Below are 14,987 nucleotides of genomic sequence, written 5' to 3'. Positions count from 1 at the left end.
GGTCTAGGTTGGATATTAGGAAACACTATTTCATAGAAGGGTCATGAAAGCACTGGAATGAGTTACCTAGGGAGGTGGTGGAACCTCCATCCTTAGAGCTTTTTAAGGCCCGGCTTGACAAAGCCCTGGCTGAGATGATTTCGCTGGGGTTGGCCCTGCTTTGGGCGGGCGATTGGACTAGATGACCTCCTGAGGTCTCTCCCAACTCTAATATTATATGATTCTATTCTGTGATTCTAAGCCTAACTTGTTAATGGTGAAGAGTTAAAGTCCATGTGCATTTTATATAACAACCTGGTATATGGATTGTGCCAGCTCTTTTCCAGACCCAAAGTCCAGAGTATAGTCAAGGGACCAGAGGCCTAGCAAGTAGTGATTAGCTAAAAGAAGCAAAATAAACAAAAGATAACCTTGCTTTGCCAAAATAAGCCTAGTCAGCAAATTGCCAGGTATTGGAGCTAAAAACTATATAATTGTGTCTTATTCGGAGTTGCAGATTAAACAAAGAAGCCCTGTTTCGGTTGTTAGTTTCTTTTGTAGGGAGATGTTGTTCTCACATATCCAACCTTGAGTTTATAAAAGGTTGGCACATGTCAGTATAAGATATGGCATCCTCCCACCTCCCTTTCCTAGGGATCAGTGCCTGCCTTAAAACACAAGGGAGACAATATTTATTGCCATATACTCTCACTGTTTCTTTGTTTTAACCCCTAGGAATGTATCTGCTGGACAATCAGAAAAGCTACTTCATGCCTATGAACCCCAAATCAGAATTCAAACATATATATTTTATACTAATAACATTTTATCAAAGTATTAATTAAATGTTAACTTACTAACTTAAGACCATGGGCGGAGACATTATGTAACCTGTTAACCATTGGCTAATGTGCTATCTTGTCTTGCTCCTAGACCTATCCTGGGGTGTGAAACTGCCTATGCTGTCACTTTCCCCTGCCCATGAAAAATCCATATATTCCATTGTAATCAATTGATTGACAGTGTCTCTGAGCGTAATAAGCAAGGTAACACTCTGCCAGTGCTGTGTGTAATAAACTCCTATAATTAATAGGAGATATACCTATCTCCTAGAACTGGAAGATGACTGTGAAAGGGTCATTGAGTCCAGCCCCCTGCCTTCACTAGCAGGACCAAGTACTGATTTTTGCCCCAGATTCTTATGTGGTCTCCTCAAGGATTGACCTCACAACCCTGGGTTTAGCAGGCCAGTGCTCAAACCACTGAGCTATCCCTCCCCCCACCTCTACGCAATGTGAATTTATGTCCTTCAAATGGCCATTTTATATCCATTTTTTCTTCTGTCCACATTAATGTTTATCTTAAATAACTCCTTTCTCTATCTATATTTATCCCTCTGATGTATTTATAAAAAGCAATCATGTCTCCCTTTAGCTATCTTTTGGTGAGGCTAAACAAGCAAAGCTCTTTGAGTCTCCTCTCGCAAGGTAGGTTTTCCATTCCTCAGATCATCCAAGTAGCCCTTCTCTGCACCTGTTCCAGTTTTGAAATCATCTTGCTTAAACATCAGAGACCAGAACTGCACACAGTATTCCAGATGAGGTCTCACCAGTGCCTTGTATAATGGTACTAATACTTCCCTGTCTCTACTGGAAATACCTCACCTCATGCATCCTAGGACTGCATTAGCCTTTTTCACAGCCACATCACATTGGTGGCTCATAGTCATCCTGTGATAAACTAATACACTCAGGTGTTTCCCCTCCGCCTGTGTCTACGAACTGTAAGTCCCCAGTTTATAGCAAACATTCTTGTTGCTAGTTCCTAAGTGCATGACCTTTCACTTTGCAATATTAAATTTCATCGCATTTCTATTACTCCAATTTTCAAAGTTGTCCAGATCTTCTTGTATGATATTCCAGTTCTCCTCCATATTGGCAATACCTCCCAACTTGTATCATCTGCAAATTTTATTAGCACACTCCCACTTTTTGTGTCAAGGCCATTAATAAAAATGTGAAATAAGATTGGGCCAAAGACCAATCCCTGAGAAATTCCATTAGTAACCTCCCTCCAGCCTGACAGTTCACCTTTTGGTATGATCCACTGTAGTCTTCCCTTTTACCAGTTCCATATCCACCTTTCAATTCTCATATTAATCCCCATCTTCTCCTTTTTAACTAATAATTTCCCAAGTGAATCTGTATCAAATGCCGTACTGAAATCCAGGTAGATTAGATCTACTGCATATCCTTTGTCTAAAAGATCAGTTCTCTTCTCAAAGAAGGAGATCAGGTTGGTCTGGCATGATCTACCTTTTGTACAACCATGTTGTATTTTGTTCCATTTACTGTTCACCCCTGTCTTTTAACTAACAGGCCTGTAGTTTCCCGAATCACTTCTTTTCCCTTTCTTGAAAATAAGAATTATATTGGCAATTCTCCAGTCATAAGGTACAACCCCTGAGTTTACAGATTCATTAAAAATCCTTGCTATTGGCTTGCAATTTCATGTGCATTCTCCCCTAAACTTCTGTCAGAACAAAAAAACCACACACATCCTCCCTCAAACTCCCTCTCAAGCTCCCCTATTTTCAGCTCTGTTTGCTAGTCCTTGTTGCTGCTCCTTACTGCTGGCTGGCTGGCTGGCTCCCTTCATAAACCTGCTGCCTAGGAAGCCTTGTTTCCAGTCAAGTTTCAGCTGTGATCAAAGCATCTGCTTCTCGCAACCCACTGCTCCCTACCAGACGTTGCAAACTAAACTCAAACACACACACTCCCAAGAGCTCACTCGCTGCCCCTAATGGTCTTGCCTGCCTTCTTCTCCAACAGATTCCAACCCAAACTCCTCTGAGTTCAGTGCTGTTTGCTGGCTCCTGTGCCACTGCTCCTGGCTGCCAGTTGTTAAAAGTTATTGTCCGGTCATTGGTCTTCCATTGCATCTCCAAGGTCTTCCTGTTCATCTGTGGGCAGTTCTTGGCTCATTCTTCCCAACTCAGAGACCTACATGACCAATTCCCGGCTATTATGCCCCTGTCCCAGAGAAAAAATTAACCCCTTCAGTCCTACTAGGTCACAATGCAAAAATGAGTGTGAAAATTAGGTTATCTATATTTTTCATTAAAATAATGCAGACATTTCCCACATTCTCCACAAAGTTTCGCCTGGATGCTCTTTCTTTTTGCCTCATCTTTGCTGTTGTCAACAGCTCCAGTTGACTAGAGAATAAAGCTAGTAAATTCTTCATGTGGACCCTTCTGAACAGGAGCTGTGGGAGCTCAGGTTGTGGTAGGTTCAGCTACCAGTGCTGTGAGTGGGTCATCCAAGCAACATGTTAATGGTACTTCTGAGAAATAGCTCACAACAGGTGGTGCTGACTGTCCACTGACTGAACCCCATAACCATTCAGAGGTTAAGACTCCAGGACTAGCCACAGCAGTCAGTGTCTCGGCTCTGGTGAAAATTGTTAGAGTATCTGCTGGGACTCTTGTAGTTGTGAGTTGTTTTGGGGTTAACTCACTTCGTGTGTTCATTTTAAATGTTCCCATGTATACATCTGTGACACTTCACCAGCTGCACCCTTTGACACTTTGCAGTTGTGAACGAAGAGCCTTTATCGGAGGAAATCATTCCTATAGCAACAGGTAGGCCACATTCGTAAACTTTAGTACCTCAGGTTAGTGTTCTTGTTTCCAGGGGTGCTGAGCCGCCTGCAGCTCCACTGATCTCAGCAACACTGAAAATCAGGGTGCTCATTTAGATGTCCAACTTTTCTGCACTCAGGTTTGGAAATGATGGCTTTAGCCCAGTCTCACTGTTAACGAACTTGGGATTGAAACTTTCTCTACATGAATATTCATGCTGAACTCTGATTCTCTTGCAGTTGAACAGATTAACTTTCCAAAGAGCAGGTATCAGTGGAGTTGCTCATTTCCTGTGTCCAGAGATTTACCTTTTTAGAATAAAAATTTTGCAGTGTTTTTGAAATGGAGTTAGAGTTTCAAAGGGTTCCTTTTGTAAAGACACTTTACTATGTCCTTACTGGACTGTAGCTGTTTTGTATAGTACCATGCCTGTATCTGTTGAATGATGAAAAGCCTACTTGTTAAGCATAGAAAGAATGGACAATGAATGATACCCACATGCTCACGCACGCAGTGGTGCATTTGTTTGCTTAATTTATGCAGTACTGGCAGGTTGCTGATAACTGTATCTCTGACTAATGAAAGATAACAAAACTTTAATTGGGAAATAGGTCCATGCTTGTTTCTGCCTCCTATCAATTGTGTCTATGATGACAGGGTACAAAGGAGATAATGTCTCTTCACTATCCATTTATAGCTGGGTTACAGAATAGAAGTGATAAAATTGCCAATGATGAACATTGACTGAACTTCCTGCCAGACCATCTTAATGACCTACCTGAAGATCAATCCCTGCAGCGCTCGCTCTACAAGGAGACTACGTCCAACTGAGGTTCACCATGGTGAGGATGAAGAGAAAGGTAGAACATGCTTCAAGGGCTGGAAGTTGAAGCTAGACAAATTCAAACTGGAAATAAGGTGTTAATATTTAACAGGGAAAGTAATTGCCCTTTGGAACAATTTACTAAGGGTTCAGGGGTATTCTCTGTCACAGGCAAGTTTAAAATCAAGACTGGATGTTTTTCTAAAAGCTCTGCTCTAAAGGTATGTCTACACTACCCAGCGGGTAGTGATCAATCTGTCGGGGATCGATGTATCGTGTCTCATCTAGATGTGACACATTGATCCCCCGAACACACTCCCTGTCGACTCTGGAACTCCACTAGGGTGAGAGGTGGAAGCAGAGTCAACGGGGGAGCAGAGGCTGTCGATCCCGCACCGCGAGGACGTGAAGTAAGTCGATCTAAGATACGTCGTCTTCAGCTACGCTATTCCCGTAGCTGAAGTTGAGTATCTTAGATCGATTTCCCCTCCCCCCCCAAGTGTAGACCAGGCCTCAGAGTTATTTTTATGCAGGTCTCTGGCCTGTGATATACAGGAGGTCAGGCTAGATGATCACACTGGTCTCTTCTGACCTTGGAATCTACAGTGATGATACAGAACATTTTTTTCTGATGAAATTAGACACATACCCAGAAAGTTTATGCTAAACTACAGAGATGGCTAAGTTTTCTAAATAGAGCTCACTGCAGCCACGATCGTCTTTAAAATGAAGGTATGCCCTAACAATCCCAGCATGCACTGGCCCCCTCTTTATCTAAGCAGAAACTGGTCTATATAGCTGCAAGCCAGCCTTCGGGGTGTCTGACTGCTGGGTGCCGAGCTCTGAGAAGTGTGTTTGCTCCAAGCGTGGGTCCTTGGTTCTCACACTCCACCCAGGACCCTGCAGTGTTAAGTTTACAAAGGAAACCTTGAAATCATAGAATATCAGGGTTGGAAGGGACCTCAAGAGGTCATATAGTTCAACCCCCTGCTCAAAGCAGGACCAACCCCAACAAAACCATCCCAGCCAGGGCTTTGTCAAACCGGGCCTTAAAAAACTCTAATGATGGAGATTCCACCACCTCCCAAGGAAACCCATTCCAATGCTTCACCACCCTGCTAGTGAAAAAGTTTTTCTTAATATCCAGCCTAAACCTCCCCCACTGCAACTTGAGACCATTACTCCTTGTTTTGTCATCAAGTATCGCTGAGAACAGTCTAGATCCATCCTCTTTGGAACCCCCTTTCAGGTAGTTAAAAGCAGCTATCAAATCCTGACTCATTCTTCTCTTCTACAGAGTAAATAATCCCGGTTTCCTCAACCTCTCCTCATAAGTCATGTGCTCCAGCCCCCTACTCTTTTTTGTTGCCCTCTGCTGGACTCTTTCCAATTTTTCCGCATCCTTCTTATAGTGTGAGGCCCAAAACTGGACACAGTACTCCAGATGAGGCCTCACCAGTGCCGAATGTCCCTCGATCTACTGGCAATGCCCGTACTTATACGGCCCAAAATGCCATTGGCCTTCTTGGCAACAAGGGCACACTGTTGACTCATATCCACCTTCTCATCCACTGTAACCCCTAGGTCTTTTTCTGCAGAACTACTGCCTAGCCATTCGGTCCCTAGTCTGTAGCAGTGAATGGGATTCTTCCATCCTAAGTCATAATGTGTGAATGAGTTTCCATCTGAAGTTGGGGTTACTAGTTTAGACAGCAACTGTCCTTAGCCACTGCAATCACCTCAGAGTTGTCTAGATTAGGGCCAGCTGCCACTCTTGTCAGTTGGTTGAAGGGCTTAACACTGACACAAGAATATCAGTAAAAGCCATTGCAGTCTGGCTGCTCAGAAAGCTGGGGGTGGTTCATGTGAAAGGGTAGTGTTTTATTGGGAACAAACTGGCCATGTGTCATTTTGGGATATCATCTGGTCTGCCTGAATTGTCTGTTGACAGTGCTGATGAGACCTCTGGGGTAGCTGGCTCACAGCAGTTGCTGGGGCTTGGTCAGGGGTTTTAATAATGCCTGTTTAAATATAGAAATAGCACTGTGTATTTTGTACCCTTCATATTTATTAAAGCCTCTCTTGGCCCCGTTCTTTGCTGGGGCCCCTCCCCTATGGAAGATGCACAGCAGAGTTCAGTGTAAAGGCCTCCTTCTCCCTTTATAACATTTCCAGCTGGCCGGAGAAAAGTGACCCCTAAGGCTGCCTCCACCCCTCAGCCCAGCCTTGGGGGAGCTATGCTCACAGATAGGCGGCAGGACTCCAATCATTCCGGGGGTTAGAAGTGAACCCCAGCCCGCTTTGAATTGCATCAGAGAACCTGTTGGCAATCAAGCCAGGTCCTAGGAGCCTGGTGTGATCTGCTTGGATGGCATGTGGCACAGGTGCCCACTTGGACCCTGTGCTATCCCATCTACATGGCTATTTTTGACATGCTAGCTTGAGCAGAGCTAGCACAGGTACATCTACACAAATGGAATCACGCCTCCCAGGGCTCAAATGTAGACATACCCTGTAACGCGAGTCATGGGTTTAGGCCAATGTCTTGCAGCTTAATAGCCTGGAAACAAGTGCTGTCTCGCACTGGAACAGAGTACAAAGCAGGTGTTTCCAGCCCTAACCGGTCACATACTCTGAAGTTCTGCACTACCAGGAGGAGCTGGCATACAAAGGGCCTGATTCTCATAAGCCTTTCTGTGTGGATGCACCTCTCTTTTTCCCCCTGAATCTTTACTATAGCTTTCAAATGTTGTGTATGTAAGGAGAATCAGGATGAGCTCTACTCTGACATCTGGTGGTGAATTGTGGCAAGTTGTGCAAAAGAACTTCAGGGGCTGGTCTTGTTTGCATAGACACATCCACCCCACCTAGCATGGGCCCAAATGGTCACTTTGGCTGCTGTGGGATCCCCAGTTTCTCTGTTATTGGGGCAGGAAGAATAAAGTGGTGTTATCCTGATTATGTGAATCAAGGCCAGTGGAACTGTTTTATGACAGAGGGACTCACCATCAACTATGTAGCACTCACTAGACAAGGAACATGGGTTCCAAAACCCAGTGAATTGAGAGGGGGGGGGGACAGGTGTTTGTACCTCGTGGCAAAGTTTGCAGGTGACACTATAAACTGCTCAAGAGAGTTAAGACCAAAGCAGACTGTGAAGAACTTCAAAAAGATCCCACAAAACCAAGTGATTGGGGAACAAAATGGAAAATGAAATTTAATGTGAATAAATGTAAAGTAATGTACATTGGAAAAAATAACCCCAACTATACATACAATACAATGGGGGCTAATTTAGCTACAACAAATCAGGAAAAAGATCTTGGAGTCATTGTGGATAGTTCTCTGAAGATGTCCACGCAGTGTGCAGAGGCGATCAAAAAAGCAAACAGGATGTTAGGAATCATAAAAAAGGGGATAGAGAGTAAGAAGGAGAATATATTATTGCCCTTATATAAATCGATGGTACGCCCACATCTTGAATACTGTGTACAGATGTGGTCTCCTCATCTCAAAAAAGTTATACTGGCACTAGAAAAGGTTCAGAGAAGGGCAACTAAAATGATGAGGGGTTTGGAATGGGTCCCATGTGAGGAGAGATTAAAGAGGCTAGGACTTTTCAGCTTGGAAAAGAGGAGACTAAGGGGGATATGATAGAGGTATATAAAGTCATGAGTGATGTGGAGAAAGTAGATAAGGAAAAGTTATTTACTTATTCCCATAATACAAGAACTAGGGGTCACCAAATGAAATTAATGGGCAGCAGGTTTAAAACAAATAAAAGAAAGTTCTTCTTCACACAGTGCACAGTCAACTTGTGGAACTCCTTGCCTGAGGAGGTTGTGAAGGTTAGAACTATAACAGCATTTAAAAGAGAACTGGATAAATTCATGGAGGTTAATAGCCAGGATGGGTAAGGAACGGTGTCCCTAGCCTCTGTTTGTCAGAGGGTGGGGATGGATGGCAGGAGAGAGATCACTTGATCATTGCCTGTTGGGTTCACTCCCTTTGGGGCACCTGGCATTGGCCACTGTCAGTAGACAGGATACTGGGATAGATGGACCTTTGGTCTGACCCAGTACAGCCGTTCTTATGTGTGGGCCCCCTTTGAGGGCCTGAAACACCAGTTGCACCTCCTCCTCCTCTCTCCACTGTTGAATAACAGAGCTAATTTTGATTCCATTAAGAGTCTAGTTACAGCCTGCTGTGCTGAATTCACTTTGGGCCAATGGTGCACCAGCACTGGGGCTACCCTACTACAAGCTGAAATCACTAAAGAGCTAAAATTGTTAAGACCTGTGATCACTGAGTGCTGTGTTAACTGGTGTGGGAGCCTGAAGATATACTGCTAGTGGCTGGCAGAGCGGAGCAGTTTGTGGGACAGTTGGAGCGGCCCACGGGAAGACGAGAGGAGTGAAGAGGAGCAGAGCAGCTGGCAGACTGGAGCAGTTAGTGGGACGGCTGGAGTGTCTTACGGGAAGGCTGGTGGAGTGGAGCAGCTCGTGGTGAAGGCTGCAGCAGAACCCCATGGAGAGGTGGGGCAGTTGGCCTATACCATGTAAGGCCTCATACCATGGCCCCTTAACATCCCATGTGCCCCTCCCCGCCATTTCCACCCAGGCTGGGGGGGTAAAACTCTGCAGATAAACTTCTGAACTCTGGGGCTGCACTGACTAGGGACAGAGACTTTTGGGTTGCTGGACTTTTGGGACTTTGGGTGATTTTTGGGTTGCTGGACTCAAGAACCAAAGGGAAAGGACACGGCCCAAGTTGCTGGGGTGGGTCTTTGCTCATGGTTTGGTCTAGGAACCCTAGCTGTGTTGTTTTCCCAATTTAATGCTGATGTCGTTTACCTCACGTTATTAAAAATTTTCTGCTACACCGAGACTCTGTGCTTGCGAGAGGGGAAGTATTGCCTCTTTGAGGTGCCCAGAGATGTGTGTAAGATTTTCTCAGGTCACTGGATGGGGGCTCGAGCTGGTTTTGCATTACATTGTTGGGAGGGGACCCCTATGTACTGAACCCGGCCCTTGCTGCTATCAACTCGGCCTGGCAGAAGAGTTACATGTATAATAAAGCCAACCAGCCCCCTCTTCTGCCTCAATTCTCTGTTGTGGTGAGATTCCCAGGGAATTAATAAGATTCAGTATTTGATACCAGTGTTACTATGCAGACGATACAGCCTGGATGAGAGCATATTGCACCATCATGCTTATGGTAACTGGTGGCTACCTCTGACTGAACTAGATGGAGGGCACCATGTATCAGGCAATCTGAATGATTCTAGCCTGCTGCCTGAGCTGCAGCTGACACTCTCCCATGCCCCCCACCCCCAACTGAATTAAACTTCTGAGCGTAGTAGAAACATGCACATACAAAGGGGTGATTTTTTTCCCATGTAATCGTAAGAATTTCCCCCAAGAGGTTGGTCCCAGTTTTCTCTGGTCTGGTGCATTTACAATGGAATGGTCTGTTTCTTTTGCAATGTTTGTTATATTTTCAAAGCGACTGCTTTTTAATTTTGATGACTGCATAGTCAATTAACCGGTTTGGCTGTTGGAACTTTTTTAAGCCTTTTTTTAAGCCTATTGGAAAGTTCATTCAAATCCTGCTGTCCTGTTCTTTCCTGTATCGAGCTGAAGCCACTAGCAAATGACCTGTACTGTAAACACTGTGGGCTGAATGCTCAAAGCACTTAGGGGCCAAAGTCCCAGTTTTGGGACCCCTGTGATTCACAAACCTCCTGCTGAAACCTCCTGCTGCACAAACCTCCTGCTGAAACCTTGCAGGCATCTGAACTGTGCAGTAAAAGTTCTGCAGAGCCTGTGTTTCTGGGCTGCCTCTCTGTGTGCCTCCAGATGCCTGTCTCCTGTCTGAGCCCCAGAGTAATTCCCAAAGCAGGAGAAGGCAGCTGTTTGGCTGTCTAACACACAGGGAGGGCCCAATCCAGTAGGTGTGCTCTGAGGCTGCCCACTGGATCGGGCCCTCGTAGGTGAGTCCCAGGAGGAAGGTGGGTGGTGGCAGAGGAGCCCAGCAGTTAGGGAACTCACCTGGAGCTGGGGGAGTCCCAGTTGAAGTTCCCCCTTCCCTTAGGGGCAAGAAAGGATTTGAACCTGCCAGGGGAGTGCTCTAAGTTCTGGAACATTCTTGCTGGCTCCTATTGAAGCTGCTGCAGTGAGGATAGAGAGTGAAAAGGTCAATGGAGCAAGGGGACAGGATCCTGGGTCTCCTACATCCTGGGCAAGTGCTCTCAGCACCAGGCTGCAGGGTTCTCTCCCCTCCTCCCCATCCCCCTCCAGAGAGAGGGAGAAACCTGGGAGGCCATTGGGATGGAAGGGCTTGGAGAAGGCAAGAGGGGTGTTTGGCAGGGACTGCTGCTGGCCCAGGGAGTTGGAGAGAGAGAACAGGAGGAGTTGTGGGGGGAGTGGGAGTAGAAAATGAGCAGATGTGGTAGGGATGCAGGGCCCGTCCTTATTCTCACCTTGTATGTGATGTGCTAGAGTCCAGAGAGCCAGTGAAGAGGTCCATGTGCAGGGCAGGGGGCTCCAGTGGGGTGAAGCGGCAGGGGTGAAGTTAACGTTAACGGGAGGGTTCTGGACAGACGGATGGACGAGATGAGAGATGGTGACCGTGGCCTGGTGAAAGGTATTTGTGGCAGTGATGGGAAGGAGCAGCCAGACATGGTGGTGGCTGAAGGAGAGCACTAGTGAGAACCAGGATGGGATTAGTCAGACTCTGGGAGCTGCTACAAGGGGTCGCCTGGGGGGAAGAGTTCTTTCATGGAGAGAGTCGTGTGTGAGTCAAGGCAAGCGTCAGGCACTTTCCCTTTTGCTCTTATGTCTGCCTTGGCGCTGGCAGGTTTGCGAGGGGGGCGTTTGAAGTTGTGCCCTGGCTCTTTTGGGAGCCCCAGAATTGCACACATGCAGACTAGCAATGAGAACATTGAACCCTATCCGCTAATCAGCAGGTGGTTATGTTTGATAGTGCACTGGCTTCCTGTCCAGTGTAATACCTGCAATTTCCATCACTCCAGTACCCAGCAGGCGAAGGACCTGACTGAATTCCTTATTACCACTAGTTTGCGCTCATGTCATTACGCCGAAGTTTTACTTTGTGTTACATACACCTGGCCCAGACGCCAGTAACCTGCATGGCTGAATTGCTTGTACTCCATCCCAGAATCAACACACCTCACTACATACGTTACAATTTCTCTCCGTTTGCAGTTAGAACTCTTGGGTGCTTTTTGAGGATCGTTACATGTAGCAGAGTAGTTCTCAATATCTTTGAAGACCTAATTCGGAGGGTGAGGCAGTGGTTAGAGCACTAGCCTACGGCTGGAAGGAACAGCATTCAAGGCCCTTAGCCTCTGGGGGGAAACTAGGCATAATAGCTCAGCCCAGCCCTGCCTCACCGAAGACTGCATGGCACTCTGTTACTGTGGTAATGTAAAGCATCTTAGACAGACAGTGCAGTTAATGTGCCTGCACTCGACAGGACGTCAATGAGGTATGCAAGAATATGGAATTCAGTCCAATCATGTGTCACAGATTCATAGAATCGGAATGTTATTACAGGGCTCAAAAGCCAAAGTCAGGGGTCTGACTACAGTCACTGCAGGGTGAAGTGTGACTGTCCTATGGCCACATATTGCCAAGGTAGCACACTGCTGGCACTCTGGAAGGGCTGGGTGCTGCTGTATGCCCTGCCTCATGCGGGCTGGGAGGCTCAGTCCAGGACTGTACAGCACTTTAAACTCACAAAATGCTAAGTGCTGTTGTTTCAACCCTCCTGTGGGGATGAGACTCTAGTTAAAAATGAGCCAGTCACTAGGGCTGTGTGTTCCTGCTGCCTGAGCAAGGCTCGCATGGATCCAGCAGAGGTGGGAGAGGAGGGAGCAGAGGAGACCTGCTGAGTGCCTGGCTCTGTATAGGATGGCAGGCCTTGGGGAGGGCTTGGCCCACACCTCATAATGCATCATACAATTGAGTTAGTCTGCTCTTGTTTGTGCTGATGCTCCTTAGTGGGTAACGTGCTGTAACTCGGCTGCTCTGTGTTCTGCAGAGACCCGAGAGCTATGCTGGCAATGCATGTCTTCTTTCCAAAGCATCTGGACATCCCCTGAGAGTGACGCAGGCTGCCAGTTTGGAATGTCAGAGTTATTTTGAGATGACTCACTGCAGCTCAGTTCTGTTACAGCAGAACAATGGGTCACGCAGTGACTGTTTCATCCCCTGTGCATTCCAGCAGGGACAGAGGGTGGGTAACAGCACCTCGGGTGCATCATTCAGACACAGACATGCAGGGCGAGTGTTGGTTGCAAGTGAGACATGTGAGTGCAGGGGCCTCTTTAGTTCATTACTTGCTGAGATAAGATCGCTTGGGCTATTGTGATGTGATTTCAATAATCAAGTTATTAATAATTAATACTCGTCTCTGCAGGGAAGCTGAGCGTCGCTCTTCGGAAACCAGTGGGAAATGGCACCTGAAAGGCAGGCATTATTTGTGAAGTGGTTTTGTTTCCATGATACAGAGCCCCTTTGCTGGGGTCTGTGGAGTATTTGAAGGGTTTCATAACATGCACCAAAGGGATCCAGCCACAGAGGGGCTTTTGCAACCAGTGTTGTGTTAGCGGCTCTCATGATTTTCACAGCAGAGAGTTCTGCTGTAATTAGCCAGCCCAGCTAATATTTCTCCTGTGGGGATTTTGCCCAGCAGGCCTGTGAGGAAAGAAGGTCCTTCCTGGCCAGATGCAGTGTGTTTGGGATGGTGAGTTGCTGCCAGGGTTTTGTTTAGTTTTTCCTCCTCATCTGTCCTAAGTTGTATTTTTAATCAAATGAAATCACTTGTGTCAGGTCTCTGTCTCTCACCTTCATGCTGCCTTTGATAGCCAGGGGCTGGGGAAACATGCAGAGATTGGTACATGAGACAGTAGATAGAAACGGACCCATAAATCAGATCCTCAGCCCATGCAGGGTAAAGATGCCTTTATTTAAAGGGCAGTTGCCCTTCACTGCTGCTTTGGGAGACAGAAAGGCCAACAGCCCCAGAATCTTGTGGAAAGGAATGTGTCTACTTAGCTTGCATTTGAAATTCCATCCCACTCTCCCCTGTTCATTCGAGGCCCCATAGAGCGATGCCATCGCATCAGGCTGGAACATACTGCAGCTCTCCTCCCAGCTGATAGGCTGAGCACATTGTCTATAAAATGAGATGGAGGAGGCATTTTGGGGGAAAAGTGGGTAAACAAGTTACACTGCTCTACAGCCAAAATGCTTCTGAAATAAATGTAGTCCAACTTTACTAATTCTGGATCACTGAGAACAAAAATGATGCTTAAAATTGTTGATTGGCTCTAGTTTTCAAGATATGCTATTGGGTCAGTATATACGACCCTTGACTTGGGAATGGCGAAGGATAAGTGAGTTATAAAGGGAAGGGATCTCAATTTAAACCAGAAATGACTAAAATACATCTTTGACTGGATCTATGAATAAATCTATGACTGGGTTTGGACAATACTTGCTTTTTATGCAAAACAATGAATGATGCAATCTGAAGCTGGTATTGCGTCATACATGATATGAATTGCATCATGTTGTTCCTAGCAGTCATGGATGATGCAATCATAACAAAGCTTACATCGTTCTGCTGAACAAATTGTCCTATATCAGCTCTAGAAATCATACAGTGTCGTGCTCTCTTATTTGTCAGTGTTTGATTTTGCAAAGAGACACATTTCTGTTTAGCCCAAGTGAGCAGAGATGCCTTGTACTTGTGTGAACAGTGCAGATAACTTCTGCTATGTTTGTGGTGAAGTGACTTTTGCATCACAAAAGCGCAGTATAACCACTATGGTTAAGAAAGCCTATCACCTTTCTTTTGGCTGCAAAATTGGAGATCAGGACAAGAGGTGGGCCCCACACATATGCTGCAACACTTGTGCAACAAATCTTGGCCAGTGGTTGAACAGGAAAAGGAAATCTATGCCTTTTGCAGTGCCAATGATTTGGAGAGAGCCAACAGATCATACCAGCAATTGTTACTTCTGCATAGTGCCTCCAGTTGGGAAAGGTGTGTCAAAGAAGAAAAAGTGGACTGTGCATTATCCAAACATTCCATCAGCTCTACGCCCAGTACCCCACGGAGAAGGCCTGCCGGTTCCTGATGCACCAGAATCATTCTCACTTGAGTCAGACAAGGAAGAGGAAGAGGATGAAACTTCTGGTCCTGAACCATCAATGTCACAGGACCCGCATTTTCTCCCATCCTCCTCCTCTGAACCACACTTCATAACACAAAGTGAACTGAATGACCTTGTCAGGGATTTGGAACTACCCAAGAGTAAGGCAGAGCTGTTGGGCTCCAGACTACAGCAGTGGAATCTCCTGGCAGGCTATCAGGGCAAATGGAGCCCATCAATGCTTGCAGACTATTGCTGGACAGTGACAAGAGATGCTCCATTTAATGAATACAAGAGACAAGCCAAGAAGCGCCGAGTAGACACTGAATAGGACTAAACTGTGTACATAATAGTTTTTT

The sequence above is a fragment of the Gopherus flavomarginatus genome, chromosome 17 (genome assembly GCF_025201925.1).
Source record: "Gopherus flavomarginatus isolate rGopFla2 chromosome 17, rGopFla2.mat.asm, whole genome shotgun sequence".
NCBI classification, from domain to species: domain Eukaryota; kingdom Metazoa; phylum Chordata; order Testudines; family Testudinidae; genus Gopherus; species Gopherus flavomarginatus.
Note: the sequence above shows the minus strand (reverse complement) of the source record.